Below are 17,288 nucleotides of genomic sequence, written 5' to 3' on the forward strand. Positions count from 1 at the left end.
GTCTCCCTTATTCAATCATACCATGATAGTTAAGGGGCAAAGACTGACCATAGTTCAGTTAATCTACCAAGCTCTTATTTCCTTTTGCCTATGCTTTCGGTAGCCAGACACAACCTTACAACTGGACACACTTCCAGGCAAAGCAGGGAACAATCTAGATGGCTTTATTTTACTCAGGACATGATTCTTTTATTGAAAAGATATGAGCCACAAACTCTACTCCACATGCATTAATTTCATTGAGAAACCTCTACTATATCTGTAAATAAGAGCTGCAGAGCCAATTCAAAAATTCAGCAGAATGCATCTTCAGGGAAAATGTAGTATCTTGGGAATTTTGGAATCAAATTACCAAAGTAACATTTCTTTGTGGGTTATCTTTAACTGCCAAAGAAGCACCTCTAAACAATGTGACCACTGGTGTTAAAAATAGAGCCTCACCCCCTCTTGAGTCTGCATTTTAATTTGACCTGCTTCCTCAGCTTCTGAATATGGATCATTGTATTTTGTCAAAAGGGATCAGCATAAGATATGCACATTTAGTTCAGTTTACCATAAAGAAAAATGAATATTCTTCTTGTATTGCTTATTTAAATTATTTATCAAGGAGCTAAAACAAAATCAAAACAAAAAGCCCTGACAACTTTGAGGTTAACTATTAATAGAGTATATTAATTACTTCCAGAGTAGTAGTATTACAATTGCTATTCTCTCCCCCCCAACAAAAAAAAAGCCTACATTTACAATAGACAAATAGATCTTGGCAAAGCTGTAAGTTATTTATATATGTCATGTAGATTGTAGAGGGTAGCTTTCAAATTGAGAGACAGTTCTCAGAGCTTTGGTTTTGCTTTAAATTGAAGACAGACATCTAGTTCTAAAGATCAGGTGTGGCAAAACAATGACAAACATACTAAGTCTATTCTGTCTGATTTAGTGTTCTGTTCATACAAGGTTTTGTGAATTAGCCTAGCACTAGCAGTTGTTATTCCAAGATTCATGTCAGACTGGATGTGCTCAGAGTTCATATATATTCTGGGATCTCAATTACCCAGGGGTCCAGAAGGCATGATGAGTCTTCTATACTGTGGTTGATTCACCCCCTCAGCATCGTGTGAACATAAACTCAGCCGTGGTCTCTGCTTTCCTGGAGAAGTTTGCAATCACGCAGAAAGGAAATGAGACACTGAAGGATAATTTCATTTCTTGTGTGCACCTTTGACTCAAATGATCACATGGCCCTCTGTTGGTGCACATGTGCAAACTCTTACCATATTAAGTTTAAAACCACAAACTTATTTTAAAGTAATGAAACTGGCATAAAACTTAATTTGGTGTTATTTACTGATTTTTGAGTAATTCATTTGGTATCCTTGAAGGATCCCACACATCCATCCCAGGGGACCACGCAGAGGCAGGCAGGCACAGGAGAAAGGTGATTACAAGGTTTATTGGAGGAGCCATATTTCCTCCAAGAGGGAGCACATGGCACCCTTCACCATCCAGATAACAGGAGGGTCTGAGGGTCGGGAGTGAGGTAGATGGGAGCTCAGGTGGGTCTGGAAGGTGAGGGGGAGGGGCCAACTGTACAGAGGGAACTCCAGGGATGGGAGGGGCTCAGGTCTGGGTGGAGCTGAGGACCAAAGTTGAGCTTAATACTAATAACAATCCTTACTTTTGGTAGATAGACATGAATAATCATATGACCGAATATCAATTATAAAATCTGAAGGCTTAGAGTTTGTGAAAAGACTTACTGTTCTCTTTGATGTATTTTTCTTTTTGGTGGTCCTGGGGTTTGAACTTTAGGCCTTGTGTTTGATAGGCAGGTGCTCTACCACTTGAGCCATTCCTCTAAGGCCATGTCTCTTTATCTGGCCCCTGTTTGCCACATAGTGAAAGACAGCTAGATAAAGGAGATTGATTACATGGCAGCCATGGAAAGACAGCACTTCAATATATCTTTCAGCTGTCTTCAGTGGTCCAGACATTTGTTTTAGTTTTATAGGGAAAATTGAGGATAGGAGATGAAAAGGTATGCATAGTTAAAATAATCCCAAATCACAGGCATGTTCAGAGGTGGGCAGAGGTGGTGTCAGGTGGCCTGATAGTCCATTGTTTCAAGATTGCTCAGATGGGGTTCTAAAGACATTACCGCTTCACCACTGGAAGGGAACAGGAACAAGTTGCGTGGCTGGTGGATTCCTGAAATCTTAGCTGTTCTTTTTAGGCCAGTTTCACCTTTTACCACAAGATGATAAGAAGGCATTGCCTGACTGAAGGACAGTTTGTCTTTTTCTACAAGATGCTTATTGGTGGTAAATCCAGTCTTTCCCAGAGCCCAAGGTGATTGTGAAGTAACTGCAGGAGAAAATGGCTCAAATCAATGGATACTGATGTAAAGTGGGAGTGAGGACGGAGTATCCAGTTCTTATCCTGCTTTTAGTTAACTCACAGGCCCAGCACCTTTTAAGTTACCTTTTACAGTAGTTATACTCTTTTTTTTTCTAAATTGAAAAAGGCCCTAGATGTTTTTCAGCTTCCTTGAAAATTTGTATACAGAACAATCATATGAAAGTTTTTCCTCTTATAGAAATGCCGATGAATCATAAGTAATATTAGGGCATTGCACACAAGAATGATGATCCATACATCTTTAAATTTCATCTACTCACTGGAGAGTGAATACTGAAATGTGTGTATCTGTTTGAAGGGGGAAGAGTATTGGTCATCTAGGAAGCAGAAAATCATTTTAGCAGCAGCTTATGGTATTAATTAATAAAGAATGGAAAATGTTTCTGAGCAACACTAGCATTCAAAGCTCAAAGCAAGTTTATTATTTACTTATTTTATTTTTATTGGTCATGGGCTTGTACTAGGGCCCTATGTGCTGTCCCTGAGCTCTTTTGCTCAAGGCTAGTGCTCTACCATTTTTTTTTTTTGGGTCCGGTCATGGGGCCTGAACTCTGGGCCTGAGCGCTGTCCCTTCAGCTCAAGGCTAGCACTCTACCACTTGAGCCACAGTGCCACTTCTGGCTTTTTTCTTTTTGCTTATGTGGTGCTGAGGAATCGAACCCAGGGCCTCATGCATGCAAGGCAAGAGCTCTACCACTGAGCCACCTTCTCAGCCCCTGCTCTACCATTTTGAGCCACAGCACCACCTCTGGTTTTCTGTTGGCTCATTGGAGATAAGAGACTCAGAGACATTCCTGCCCATGCTGATTTTGAACCCCAATCCTCAGATCTCAGCCTCCTGAGTAGCTAGGATTACAGGCGTGAGCCACAGGTGCTCAGCTCAAAGCAAGTTTAATTTGTCCTTCCTGCAACCCTCCATCTTTCTGTCAAATGCAGCAGAATATGCACCCAGAGAGTCCCGAGGTCTATCCTCACATCATCCAGGCCTCACTAAATACTCCAGACACTTAAAAACCAAACAAACTTGTGGTAACATAGAAAAACAAGAAAATATGCTTTGGATAGACAGGAAAGAAAAAAAATCCAACAACAAAGAACAATGAATATTTTTGTTCAACTTCTTTTTAAAACTCAGTTTATATTTGAGTTTAACAGGGTAACCAAAATACAAATGGCTGTCAGTGATGGCATTGCCCACTTTGAAATTCTATTGCCTTAAAGTCAAGGTTGTTTGGAACACTGATCACCTAGGGCTGCTATTGTGGCTTAGCAGCTTCAAAGGCAATATTCAAGGAAATGTGAAGAAGGAAAAAGTCAGACATGTCTACAGAGGGAGGAGGAGGTGTTTAGGGTTTTCCTTTGTTTTTGTTTTTGACTTTAGTGCTGGTTCTCGGGCTGGCACTCTACCAGTTGAGTCTCAGCTCCACTTTTGGTATTTTGGTGGTTAATTGGCAGTAAGACAGACTTTGCTGCCTGGGCTGTCTTCAAACCCAGATCTCAGCCTTCTGAGTAGCTAGGACTACAGGCATGAGCCACTGGTACCAGGCAAGGCTAGGTTTTAAAGAGTCCTGGACTGATGTCCAAGCTGTCTGAAGACAGCTTGAAGTTCAACTTTGAACTGCATGATACAGCAGGGAAGTATTAAAAGCACACTCCACATGTGTGTGTGTATGTGTGTGTATGTATATATATATTATATATACACATATATATATATATACATACATACATGCACACACACACATCATAGATGTACACATTCCCCCAACCCACCCTACTACACACATTACATACTCATGCACACACACACTCAACAACTAACAATAGACAATTTGTGATGTCTTTTGGTGGGAGCTATTTTCTTTATCATTAGAAAATAGAAAAATGCCATATTGCTAAAAATACCCAGTGAGCTCATCTATTTCTATTCACGTTTAAAAACAAAATCATTCTGAAAGATCAGCTACTAATAAAACTTTGATCCTATAAAGAAAAGACTTCTGTACTTCTGCCTTCCCACCAAGTTTTGCCTTTGACTAGTTTTCATATTTTTGAGGACTGCAGAATACTCTGTAAATAAAGTCCAGGGTGGAACATGGAAACCTGTTAGACTGCCTGTCCAGCCACAGGCTCCTATGAGGGTGTGCTGATCTGTGGCTTTGGCTCCTGCTTGGGTGATGGTGCACCAAGGCCTAGTCCTAGCCTGTTGAGAGGCAGGGCACCAGATTCTTGCTCACTATGCCCTTGAGCCATCAGCCTACATCTCTGGATCTTGCCGTCCTCACTGGGGGAGGAATGAGGTGATCGGGGCACAGTTGTGGTAGGGTTGATCTCTAAGGCTCGAGAGCTTTGCTGTGGTACAAGTGCTGCATTGTGAATGAGGTGATTTCTTCTCCACGTCTAATGCAATTGGAACAGGTGTTTCAGTTTGAGTCTAAAACTTCATATCCCCCCACAAGGCAGTCTGACATGAGGAATCCCCTCTTATTTGGGGGATAGTGAAACTTTCTGTTTTAGTCAGGACTTTAATTAATTGGGCAAGGCCCACCTGCATTGGGAAGAGCCATGCGTTTACTCAGCCTATGGATTCAAATATTCATCTTAACCAGCTTCACCCTCACAGACACACCCAGAACAATGCTTAACCAAATATTCAAGTTTTTCTTGGTCCACTCAAACAAACACATACATTGCAAGTTTATGCATAAACTTTTTTTTGTTGTTGTTGGTCATGGGCCTGAACCCAGGGCCTGGGCACTGTCCCTCAGCTCTTTAGCTCAAGGCTAGCGTTCTACCACTTGAGCCACAGAGCCACTTCTGGCTTTTTCTGCTTATGCGGTGCTGAGGAATGGAACCCAGGACCTCATGCATGCAAGGCAAGCACTCTACCACTGAGCCATCTTCCCAGCACCCCTATACATAAACTTTTGAAGTTTTACTTAAAATGCCTCAACCCCACCCCACTGTGCTATGAAGCGTGTGTGGGGGGAGGATTCCTACTCTTTGATTTTATGGAGATGTGGAATGAGAGATGACAACATAAAGTCAACTGGAAGAGTCTCAGATTTTGTTATAGTTTCTATGGAAATCAATTAGAGAAATGTTTAGAACCTTGTTTAGGGTTTACAGTGGATAGGCACAGAAGGAGAAGATGGGTATAAGAGGTAAACTAGTAACTCAGCCTGTGAAGTAACATGGTTTGAGTCTAGAATATCCACCAAAGGCAGAGATACTATTAGACTATAATAGGGGGAAGTTCGGCCGTTGGGGATGTGTCTTTGAAGGGAGCATTGGTATCCTGCCCCTCCCACCTCTCTACTTCAGGGCTACCATGAGGCAAACTGCCTTGCTCTGATACATAGTGGCTTCATGATGTGCTACTTCACCTCAGCCCTATGGTTGGTGGGGCCGTGCAACCATGGATTAAAGTCTCTGAACAGTGAGCCCAAATAAGCCTTTCCTTTCTGTAAGATGACTATCTTAGAAGATTCTCAGAGTATCTTGGCTATACAGAATGTAAGGCTCAAATTGCCACGTTTACCTGGTGACCCAAGTGTTCGTCTAGGGTCACCAGCTGAGGGGAATCAAGTGCAGCAGCAGCAGCACGTGTCATCATCATGGGTGTTAAGAGACAGCTTCTCCACAGACACCCAGGAGATAATGCATGTTTGTGTTATAGTATCTGATCACAAAGCTGGAAACAGTATTTTACTCCTAATTTGTAGTTAATCCTAACAGTAATAATGTACAATTTTTTCTCAGTTTAAGATTTGCTCATGTGAAGTGTGTGTGTGTGTGTGTGTGTGCGCGCTTGTCCTGGGTCTCACACTCAGGGCCTGAGTGTGAGTTTCTTTTGTTCAAGGCTAGTGATCTTCCACTTGAGCCACAACTCTACTTCTGGGTTTCTTTTTGGTAGTTTATTGAAGATAAGTCTCATGGACTTTCCTTCCCAGGCTGTCTTTGACCTGTGACCCTCAGATCTCAGCCCCCTGAGTAGCTAGGATTACAGGGCTGAATCACTAGTGCTGTGCCCTTCTTGTATCTTCATATTTCTTCATATTCCTGTTTGGTTTTGCTAAGCTAAAGAGACTGCAATAAATAAGTCCTCCCAGAAAGTGGGACTAGCCAGGGGTGAGGTTTTATCAGGAAGTACAGCTATTCATGGGAGGTTGATTGACAGGTGGGCAAGGGGCATTGGTGCTCTTTGGCCCTAGAGTCCTTTGGTCCTAAGCTCCTCCTCCCCCTAGACTCTAAGACATTTTTATCTGTCCTCTGGCTGTCCAGATTGGTAAGACCCATGGAAGCTTGGCAGCTCCTGGCACATTCTGCCTACCTACTCCTTCCTAGGGCTAAGGGTTCTGAATTGCTATCCTCTGGGATGTAGAAACTACTTTGTAAAGAACTGCTATTTATGAAGAAGTGGTGGCTGTACTCTCTAAATAACTGAGCTGTGACTTTTTTCACTGGAAGTCACAACTCCTGTAATGGATAAAAACCTTGTTTGCAGAATGACTTATTACCTGAGGTGGGAGAAAAAAATACTCAGAAAATGATGGCTATCCTGTAGAAATGTGATGTCCCCTTGTGAACCACAGACACCCAATCTTTCACTGTCTCCACTCTCACCCCCCTGCTTTCTCTGTTTACTGTCTTGGGCAGGATCCCAGGACAGGGGTATGGTGGCATAGGTTAGTAACTGCTATCTGGATAATGTAGTATAATTTTCAGGGATAACTCTTCCATGTAAGGATATGGGAGGAGGTATACAGTGGTAGTTTTCAGAGTTGCATACATCACATAGATATGATAGATTCAACCTCTCAATGTACAGTGTGGTACAATAGTCAGGAAGTACTAAGGGTTAAGTATTAATTACCTTTATTTTTCTTACTATGTAAGTGTATTGACATCCTCCTTAGGTCTCCTCCACCCTAAGCAGCCTTTCTTCCTACCTTCCCTTTATGCCTGAAAATAATTTCCTTTTTAAATTTTTAAAAAAAGGTTTTATTGGGGCTGGGAAAGTGGCTCAGTGGTAGAGCGCTTGCCTTGCGTGCATGAGGCCCTGGGTTCCATTCCTCAGCACAGCATAAGCAGAAAAAGCCAGAAGTGGCTCTGTGGCTCAAGTGGTAGAGCGCTAGCCTTGAGCTGAAGAGCTGAGGGACAGCACCCAGGCCCAGAGTTCAGGCCCCACGACCGGACACCCCCCAAAAAAAGTTTTTATTGTTATTATAAAGATGATATACAGAGAGGTTACAGTTACATAAATTAGGTAATGATTACATTTCCTTTTTTTTTTGTTGTTGGTCATAGGCCTTGACCTCAGGTCCTGGGTGCTGTCCCTGAGATTTTTCACTCAAAACTAGCTCTGTACCACTTTGAGCCACAGCACCACTTCCAGTTTTCTGGTGGTTAATTGGAGATAAGAGCCTCATGAACTTTCCTACCTAAGCTGGTTTTGGACTGTGATCCTCAGATCTCAGCCTCCAGAGTAGCTACAATTACAGGTGTGAGTCACCAGTGCCCAGCTCTGGATTGTTTTTGATCAGTCCTCCACTCTCTATCTATCTGTTTATCACTATTCCTCCATCAATTTACTAATCAATTCTTCAGTTCATTGGAGTGTTTTTTTCCCCCTGTTTGTCCTGGGGCTTCAACTCAGGGCCTGGAGCTTTTGTGCTCAAAGCTATCGGTCTACCATTTGAGCCACAACTTTATTTCTGGATTTTTTTGGTAGTTTATTGGAGATAAGAGTTTCATGGACTTTCCTGCCAAGGCAGGTTTTGAACCATGATCTTCAGATCTCTGCTTCCTGAGTAGCTAGAATTATAGATATGAGTCACCAGCACCCATCTAGAAGTACTTCTTATTAGAAGAAAACTTCTGGTATCTCCATGAAATGCTCCACTCTATGGAATGAAAAGTGAGCTTCCACTCATTGCCCTCCCAATTACTTCTAATTTTATTCCTCTCAAAGTCTGAAGCATATATTTTTTGCCTTTATACTTTCTAATGTTCCTGCTTCACTGTATGTCATGTGTGCACATAAATACATGCATACACATACAAACACCTTTCCCCTGCTTTTTTCCTTTGCTTTTGTCTTCTTCCTTTTTTTTTTTTTTGTTAGTCATAGGGCTTGAACTCTGGGCCTCAACGCTGTTTCTGAGCTCTTCAGCTCAAGGCTAGCACTCTACCACTTGAGCCATAGCGCCACTTCTGGTTTTCTGAGTAGTTTATTGGAGATAAGAATCTCATAGATTTTCCTGCCTGGGCTGGCTTTGAACCATGATCTTCAGATCTCAGCCTCCTGAGTAGCTAGGATTACAGGCATGAGCCACCAGTGCCTGGCTCTTCTTCCATTTTAACCTAAACATTCGCCATATATTTTGTTCTGTGAATTCTCTTTTTGTTTACTATGGAGGATTTTCAGTATTAATACCCATATACTGCTAATCTTTTTTATATACATGTAATCAAATTATATTTGGACTACACTTTATTCCAACAGTTCTCCAATTAGACTTGTAGAAAGTGTATAATTTCTTACAATAATAAAGCAGACATTTTTTTAGATTCATCTCTCCCATTTGGTGAATATTTTTTACCTATCTATACAATAAGTTTTAATATTTCTTACTGCCTCGAATAGGGCTTTGAGAACAATAATCATGATCATTTAAAACCAGATTATTTTAAAGGCACTCAAGTTTGAACTTGGAGCTTTGAGCTCACCTTGTGCTGTAGTAGTTAAGCCATGACTCCAGTCCTATTTTTTGCTGTTTTTTTTTTCTTTCTTGAGATGGAATCTCAAGGACTTTTCTGCCTATGCGGCTTTGAATCGCAATCCTTTGGATCTCAGCTTCCTGAGTAGTTAAGGTTACAGATGTGAGCCATTGGTGTTTACACTGGTTAAGTGTATTGGTGAATGTTGCTTTTCTGTTTTGTTGGCATTTTTATTTTTGTTTTTCTCTTTTCTGTCTTCTTTCTTTCTTTCTTTCTTTCTCTCTCTCTCTCTCTCTCTTTCTTTCAATATAAAGACCTGTCTTGTAGCCCAGGACAATTTTCTATGTGGACCAGGTTGGCCTCAAATCTTCCATCCTTTGGCCGAATTTACCTTGTAGTAAGATTACAGACATGTGCCATAAGACCCAGCCAAGGTTATTTTTTTGCTCCTGACTACAAAGTAACTCCATCTGTATTTTACCATAAAGGAAGACATTTGATATTATATATACATGTATATATACATATATACATACGTATATATACATACATATGTATATACGTATATATATATATATATATATATGTCTGGAATGGTTCTTGAATGTTATCTAGTGCTCCCTCTTCACATTTAGTTAAGATAAATATATTTTTTTCTGCCAATGTACTGAATCATTTATCTTTCTAAAATTCATCTCTCACCTCCTAATTAAAATAAAAGCTCTATTTTTTTCCTTTGCTTACAGAATTCAATCCAAATCCCTTATTACAAATCTAAACACTTTCAGCTTTGCCTCTATTGAGTTTAGGAAACCTTGTCTCTTGTCCTGTGTCCCCTTCTCCCAATACTCCCAGTCAGAGCAGAAGCGAGCCTGGCTAGCCAATCCAAGCAAAGGCCCCCTCCTGTAGAGGTTCTGCATCCTTACCATGGTCTTGAGCAGTTTCATATGCAGGTTTCTAGACATCACATCACCATGTCCTTGAGCAGTGGGGCATGCTGGCTCCTGGGAGTCGCATTATAGCCCATTGCCCCTGGAAGACTTGCTGTGCACAGTGGGCTGACTGGCTGGTTTTGAACTATGATCCTAAGACTTCAGACTCCTGAGTAGCTATGATTACAGGCTTCAGACACTGATACCTGGATGCTTCTACTCTTCCTCCTCCTCCTCCTCCTCCTCTCCCCTCTTCTCCTCTCCTCTCTTCTCTTCTCTCCCCCTTGTCGTCGTCCTCCTCCTCTTCTTACTATTCCTCCTTCTCTTCTTCCTCTTCCTCCTCCTCCTCTTTCTCCTTCTCCTTCTTTCTTTTCTTCTTTGCTGGTACTGGAGTTTGAACTCAGGGCCTTGAGGTTAGCTGGTGTTCAACCACTTGAGCTGTATCTTCAGCTCTGCTTTTTTTTTTTTTTTTTTTTTTTTACTGAGGTATGGGCCAGGAAGGGCACCTGGTCAGAATGGCTGAAGAACACCTACAGAATTTGTGCAGGCTGCTTGGAGTCTCTGACTGGTTCTGGGGAATGATATGTCCCACAGACTGTCCAGTGACCTTAGAGTTACATAGTTTTTTTCTAGTGGCATCTTGTTAACCTCTGCATGAAACACCTCAGGTGTCTTAACCTTATCAAGGTCTGCTTTGTGCTGAGGAAGGACTTCTACTATCTCTCTATCCTTCCTCTTTAAAATTAACTGCAGGAGGGTTTCAGTAAGTAAAAGTTCTGCAGAGCCAGGTTATTTCCAAACGGAAAACCAAACTCCTAATGTTTGTGGGTACACTTACCTTTTGTTGAAGCACACAGATTTATGAAAAGTAAAGAGGAAATGAGTAGCTAAACAAGTATTTTATCAATTAAATTATTGTGAAGGAGTTGTAGAAAGGGGCTTCCATTCAATCAATCAGTTTATTAAAGCATACTGCCTCGGGCTGGGAAGGTGGCTCGGTGGTAGAGTGCTTGCCTTGCATGCCTGAGGCCCTGAGTTCGACTCCTCAGCACCACATAAGCAAAAAGAAAAAAGCCGGAAGTGGCGCTGTGGCTGGTAGAGTGCTAGCCTTGAGCTGAAGAGCTGAGGGACAGCGCCCAGGCCCAGAGTTCAGGCCACATGACCGACAAAAAAAAAAAAAGCTGGAAGTGGTGCTATGGCTCAAGTGGTAGAGTGCTAGCCTTGAGCTGAAGAGCTGAGGGACAGCACCCAGGCCCAGAGTTCAGGCCCCAAGACTGGACCAAAAACAAACAAACAAAGAAAAAGCATACTGCCTCTTTGTCATGTCACTTCCTTCCATCATTCTCCCCCATCTTTTTTTTTTCTTTCTGGTTGTGAGATTTGAATCCAGTGCCTGGGTACTGTCCCTGAGCTCTTTTTACTCAAGGTAGTGCTCTACCACTTTGAGCCACAGCTCCACTTCCAGTTTTGGAGTGATTAGTTGGAGATATGTGTCTCACAGGGGGCTGGGAAAGTGGCTCAGTGGTAGAGCACTTGCCTTGCATATATGAGGCCCTGGGTTCGATTCCTCAGCACCACATAAGCAAAAAAGAAAAAAGCCGGAAGTGGCACTGTGGCTCAAGTGGTAGAGTGCTATCCTTGAGCTGAAGAGCTGAGGGACAGTGCCCAAGCCCAGAGTTCAGGCCTATGACCAGACCCGCCCCCCAAAAAACGTCTCACAGGGGCTTTTCTGTCAGGGCTGGCTTCAAACCATGATCCTCAGATCTCAGCCTCTTGAGTAGCTAGGATTACAGGCATGAGCCACCGGCGCCAGGTGCTCTCCCTCATCTTTAACAGATATTCTAAATTGTTACTATAAAGGTGATGTCAAAGGTGACCAAATGCAGCAGTGATACTCACTAGACACTATGGTAAAAATGAACTATACAACTTGTGGGGGGAGTCAGGAGGGAAAACTAGGCAAAAACAAGGGAAGAAGTGACACTGTTCAAAAAGAAATGTACTCATTACCTGACTTATGTAACTATAACCCCTCTGTACATCACCTTTACAATTAAGAAAAAAAGAAAGTATATTTTGGGGGCTTCCTTATGCACCTTGCTGTGTCTTAGTTATGGTATGTAATGGAAAAGGTGTGTGGGGTGATTTTTTAAAGGAGCTTTTTAAAAATAATTTTAATTTTATTGTCAAGGTGATGTACAGAGGGGTCACAGTTACACACGTAAGGTAGTGAGTACATTTCTTACCAAACATTGTTACCCCTCCCTTGTTTTTCTCCCCATTTCCCTCCCTCCAATGCCCTTCTCATTGTAAAGTTCATTTCCAACATATTGTCTTGTGAGTATCACTGTTGTATTGGTTTACTCTTTGTCCTTTGTCTCACCATTTTGTTGAACTTGTGATCCAATTGAGCAGGAAAAGCAGCTCCATTTTAACAAGGGGAGGGGGGAAAGAATCCGTGTTCCAAAAGGTGCTACTTAAGAGATAAGAGATCAGTGGTAGACAGGAATTCTCAACAAAATTTTTCGAGGAGGGTTTATTCTGGGTCCTGAAAGACTGCCCCATTGGGGGAGGGGGAGAACATGGTGTTCCAGGCAAGGGAAGAAAGAAATTGGTAGGTGGTGGTGAGTGTCCTGTTTACCCAGGGCATGGTGAAGACTTTCTTCTGCAGACTGGCTATAGTCAGAGAAATCCCATGAGAGCTATCAGTTGTTCTTTTACTCCAAACATGGGCTGTAGCCTCTTCGATTGGGAATGTACCCAACCAGGGTTAGAATCCTTTGGAAGTAAGCCTGGCTTTGCTTGCATTCCTTCAGTAGCTGAGAGATCCTTACCTAGTGGAATGGCCAGTGCACTGCTGGCCATTGTACCCTGCACTCCATGACCTCCCTCCATCAGGTTGACATTTGTAGAACTGAATCCTTCCTCACCACATGGCAAACCTCAAGGAGGCTAAGGGTATGCTTTCCCTCAGCCTCCTCTTCTCAATCTAAACATCTCTGCTTCCATCAACAGGACTGATTCCAGCCTACCTGGGATTCTTAGTTCTCTGAAAATTTGCAAATAGTAAGAGATATGGTGGGACCATATCTCTTACCTGGCGCCGGTGGGACCAGGGTTGTTGTTGAGATATAAATATGTACATATATACATATAAATGTATCTCTATCTATCTATCTATCTATCTATCTATCTATCTATCTATCTATCTATCTATCTATCTATCTATCGATACACACATATTCTATTTTTTTACAGCTTTGTTCTATCTGTCAGAAAAGTAATTCTAGCCTTTGGTCCATTATGCCAAATGGTATAATGAGAGATAAGTTTGTCTTTATCAAACATACTGCCACCCTCTTTTCAAGAAAAGGCAATAGAAGCTCAGTGCTGGTGGCTCATGCCTATAATTCTAGCAACTCAGGAGGCTGAGATCTGGAGGGTCATGGTTTGAAACCACTTTAAGCAGAAAAGTCTTAAGGTTCTATGCCCTATAAATCGGCACAACCATGACTAGGTGACATGGTTCACGTAGAATTCCAGTCAAGAACAAGTTGAGCAAGAGCCAAAGGCCCTGAGATCAAGTTCCAATACTGGCACCAAATAAAAAAAGAATTAAACCAGAAATCAATAATAGGAAGACAATACAACAATCTCCCAACACTTAAGAATTAAACATGTCTATAAATAAAGAGAAATGACAAACCAAACCAGCCACAGTTTTTCAAATAAGTGGGACACAGCTAAAAAAGGGCCAAGAGAGAAACCAATAGTCTTAGATGATTTTATCAGAAGAGAGAAAAGTTGCCAGGTATGGTAGCACACTTTCATTAACCCAGTACTCAGGAGGTAGAGGCAAGAGAAATGAGATAATGAATTTCAGAGCAGTCAGTTGAGAGAGAGAGACAGAGACAGAGAGACAGACAAAGAGACAAAAAGAGAGACACAGAGAGAGACAGAGAAAGAGAGACAGAGATACAGACAGACAGAGACAGAGATAGAGAGAGCCAGAGAGAGAGGGAGAGAGACAGAGAGAGACAGAGAAAGAGAGACAGAAAGACAGAGCTTTTTCCAACCAATAATTTGTGTGTGTGTGTGTTAATTTTATGAAATCATTATTACCTTGATACAAAAACTAGATAAGAAGGGCTGGAGTTGTGACTCAAGTGGTAGAGCATTTGCCTACCAAACAAGCATGAGGCCTTGAGTTCAAACAGTAGTACTGCCAAAAGTGGGGTATGGGGCAGAGAAGAGGCATATGACAAAACAAGACAAGAATACCAAGGGACAAAAGGAAAAAAAGGGAAACTATATTAAAGAAACCTAAGAGCAACTCAGGCATATATAGCTAGCTGATTAGAAACGTATCTTAAGTAGTTGCTCAAAGGGGTTTCAATTCTGCTTGTGAGGACAATGCACCTGATCAGTGTCACCCATTGCATCATTCTCCCTCATCTATCCTAGCTCCACTCAACTCCTCAAGTTACCTAGTTCCATTTTCACAAAGGTACATGGACTATTATGGCTAAATTCAGCTACCCTTCTTTTCTCCATTTGTCTGTACCTGCTTTGCTTGACCTTCCCTTCCCCCACAATACACGTTCTCATAGCTGGATAATTTTTGACGAGTACAAAAGCAATTTGATGGAGGATAGTGGCTTCAACTGGTCACCCAGAGACAAAAATATAAATCTTGACCTAAACTAGATATAAAAGTTAACTCAAAATGAATCAAAATGTAAGTTATATAACTAGAAAGAAACAAAAGAGAAAAATCCTTGGATTCAGAGAAAGGATTCTTTCGCTTAATATTAAAATTCAGAAAAATAAAAATTGATGAATTGGTTCTCATCTATCTATCTATCTATCTATCTATCCATCCTACCTACCTACCTACCTATCCATCTACCTACCTACCTATGTTCTGAAAAGAATCTGTTACATGGATGACAAGACAAAATGAAAGAAAATATTTTGCAAATCACATATCCAACAGGGCACTAGTATAGAGAGTCCATAGAAACAAAAAAAATCAGCTATAAAAGCCATACTAAACAATATTAAACTGTGAAAGAACAGACAAACAATAAGTAATAAATAATAAAACCATAATAAAACTGCAAAATTCCAATTAGGAAATGAACAAAGACATGTAAGAAATTTCACCAAAGGGCAAATAAACTCATGAAAATATGTTAACATCATTAGCCATGAGGGAATTAAAATCAACACAACAGGGAGGTATCATTCCATGCCTATCACAAAGGTTAAAATAAAAAAAAAGTAAATTCTCATTAGACCATGGAGGAAGGAAATCATGCATGATTAGTGAGCTTATGAAATGATACAGCCACCCTGGAGACACTCTCCTTTGGGCTCAATGACACCTTAGAACAAAATAGTAGGCAGCATGTTAAGTTTCTTATTGTTGATTTAATTTACTGCATTCATCTTAGATCAATACAAATGCATCATCTTACAGTTCTAGAGCAGAGATGTCTGAAATTAATTTTTCAGGGCTAAAATCAAGGGGTCAGCAGGCTGGTTTCTCCTGGAGGCTCCAGAGGAGAATGGGTATTGCATTTTTTTCCCAATTTTGAGGCTGAAAATATTCACATTACTGCAACTTGTGCTTCATGGTCACTTTTTTTTTTTGTCAGTCCTGGGGCTTAACTCAGGGCACTGTCCTTGAGCCTTTTTTTGCTCAAGCGCCCTACCACTTGCACCACAGTGCCTCTTCCGGCTTTTTCTGAGTAGTTTATTGGAGATAAGAGTGTCACAGACTTTCCTGCCCAGTCTAGCTTCGAACCATGATTCTTAGATCTCAACTTCCTGAGTAGCTAGGATTATAGGCATCCAGCACATTGACTTTATTCAACAACAACAACAAAATTTGTGGGCAATATTTCTTCTGCTTCCCCATAAGGAGGAATTACATTTAGGCTCCAACCCATATTTCAGAACAATCTTTCAGTTGCAAGGTCCTTACATGTTCCTTTGGCCATTTAAATGTACATTTATAAGTTCTAGGAACTAGGATCTCAAAATCATCACCCAGCTACAAATACTTTCTATTTTTCATTGCTTTAAAAGTTTTTATTTTTTTATTGTTATATAAAGATGATGTACAGAGGGGTTACATTTACATAAGTCAGATAATGAGTACATTTCTTTTTGGACAATGTCACCCCTTCCTTTGCTCCCTCCCAGTTTTCCTCTCCCATCCCCACCCACAAGTAAATATATTTTATAAAATTAAAAATGCAGTTGCATTATAAGCCAGTAATTTAATCTTAAACATTTAGCTTTGCCAAATAACACTTTATGCTCCGACCAAAACTTATGAATAGGCTAGGTGCTGGTGGCTTACTTCTGTAATCCTAGCTACACAGGAGGCTAAGATCCAAGGATCATCATTTGAGGACAGCCCAGGCAGGAAAGTCTGTGAAATGCTTATCTTCAATTAAGCACAAAAAAGCTGAAAATGGAGCTGTGGCTCAAGTGGAAGAGTACCATTCTTGAGTAAAATCACTCAGGGACAGAGCTCAGGCCCTGAGTTTAAGTCCCTCTCCAGTACCAACAAAACAAAAACCTGTACATGGATGTGCTTAGTAGCTCTGTTCACAATAGATGTGAGCTGATCAGAATTTAGATGTCCTTCAGTGAACTAGTGGATATTTAAATGCACTGTTGGTACATCCACATAACCGGATATTCCTCAGCAATAAAACAAAATGAGCTATTGATACACAGGACGTTGGAAAGGACTCTCCATGGAATTATACTGAACAAAAAACAGCTAATGCTAAAAGTTTAGATCCTGCATTACTCCATGTATTTAACTTTTTGGAAAATGTAATTTTAGTAACAGAAAAGAGATGTAGGGTGGGACATGGAATGTGGGAAAGCGGCATGGTGGACATGACTATACAAGGACAATGGCCAGGTGCCAAATTATAGGCTCACACCTGTGATCCTAGCTACTCAGGCGGATTAGACCTGGGAATTGCAATTTGAAGCCAGCCAGACTCTATGAGACTCTTATCTCCACCTAAAAGCCAGAAGTGGAGCTGTGGTTCAAGTGGTAGAATACCAACGTTGAGCAAAAAAGCTAAAGGAGGGCTGGGAAGATGGCTCAGTGGTAGAGCGCTTGCCTTGCATGCATGAGGCCCTGGGTTCGATTCCTCAGCACCACATAAGCAAAAAGAAAAAAGCCGG

The 17,288-nt window shown here is 41.3% G+C and overlaps 1 protein-coding gene across 1 annotated transcript in view; it reads left to right on the plus strand.

Moving 5' to 3' along the window:
• The window catches only part of Shc3 (SHC (Src homology 2 domain containing) transforming protein 3), a 160,570-nt gene that overhangs the window by 1,583 nt on the left and 141,699 nt on the right, over window positions 1–17,288 (plus strand). The gene's annotated exons all lie outside the window — the stretch shown is intronic.

The sequence above is a fragment of the Dipodomys ordii genome, unplaced genomic scaffold, assembly GCF_000151885.1.
Source record: "Dipodomys ordii isolate 6190 unplaced genomic scaffold, Dord_2.0 Scaffold68, whole genome shotgun sequence".
Taxonomy (NCBI): Eukaryota; Metazoa; Chordata; class Mammalia; order Rodentia; family Heteromyidae; genus Dipodomys; species Dipodomys ordii.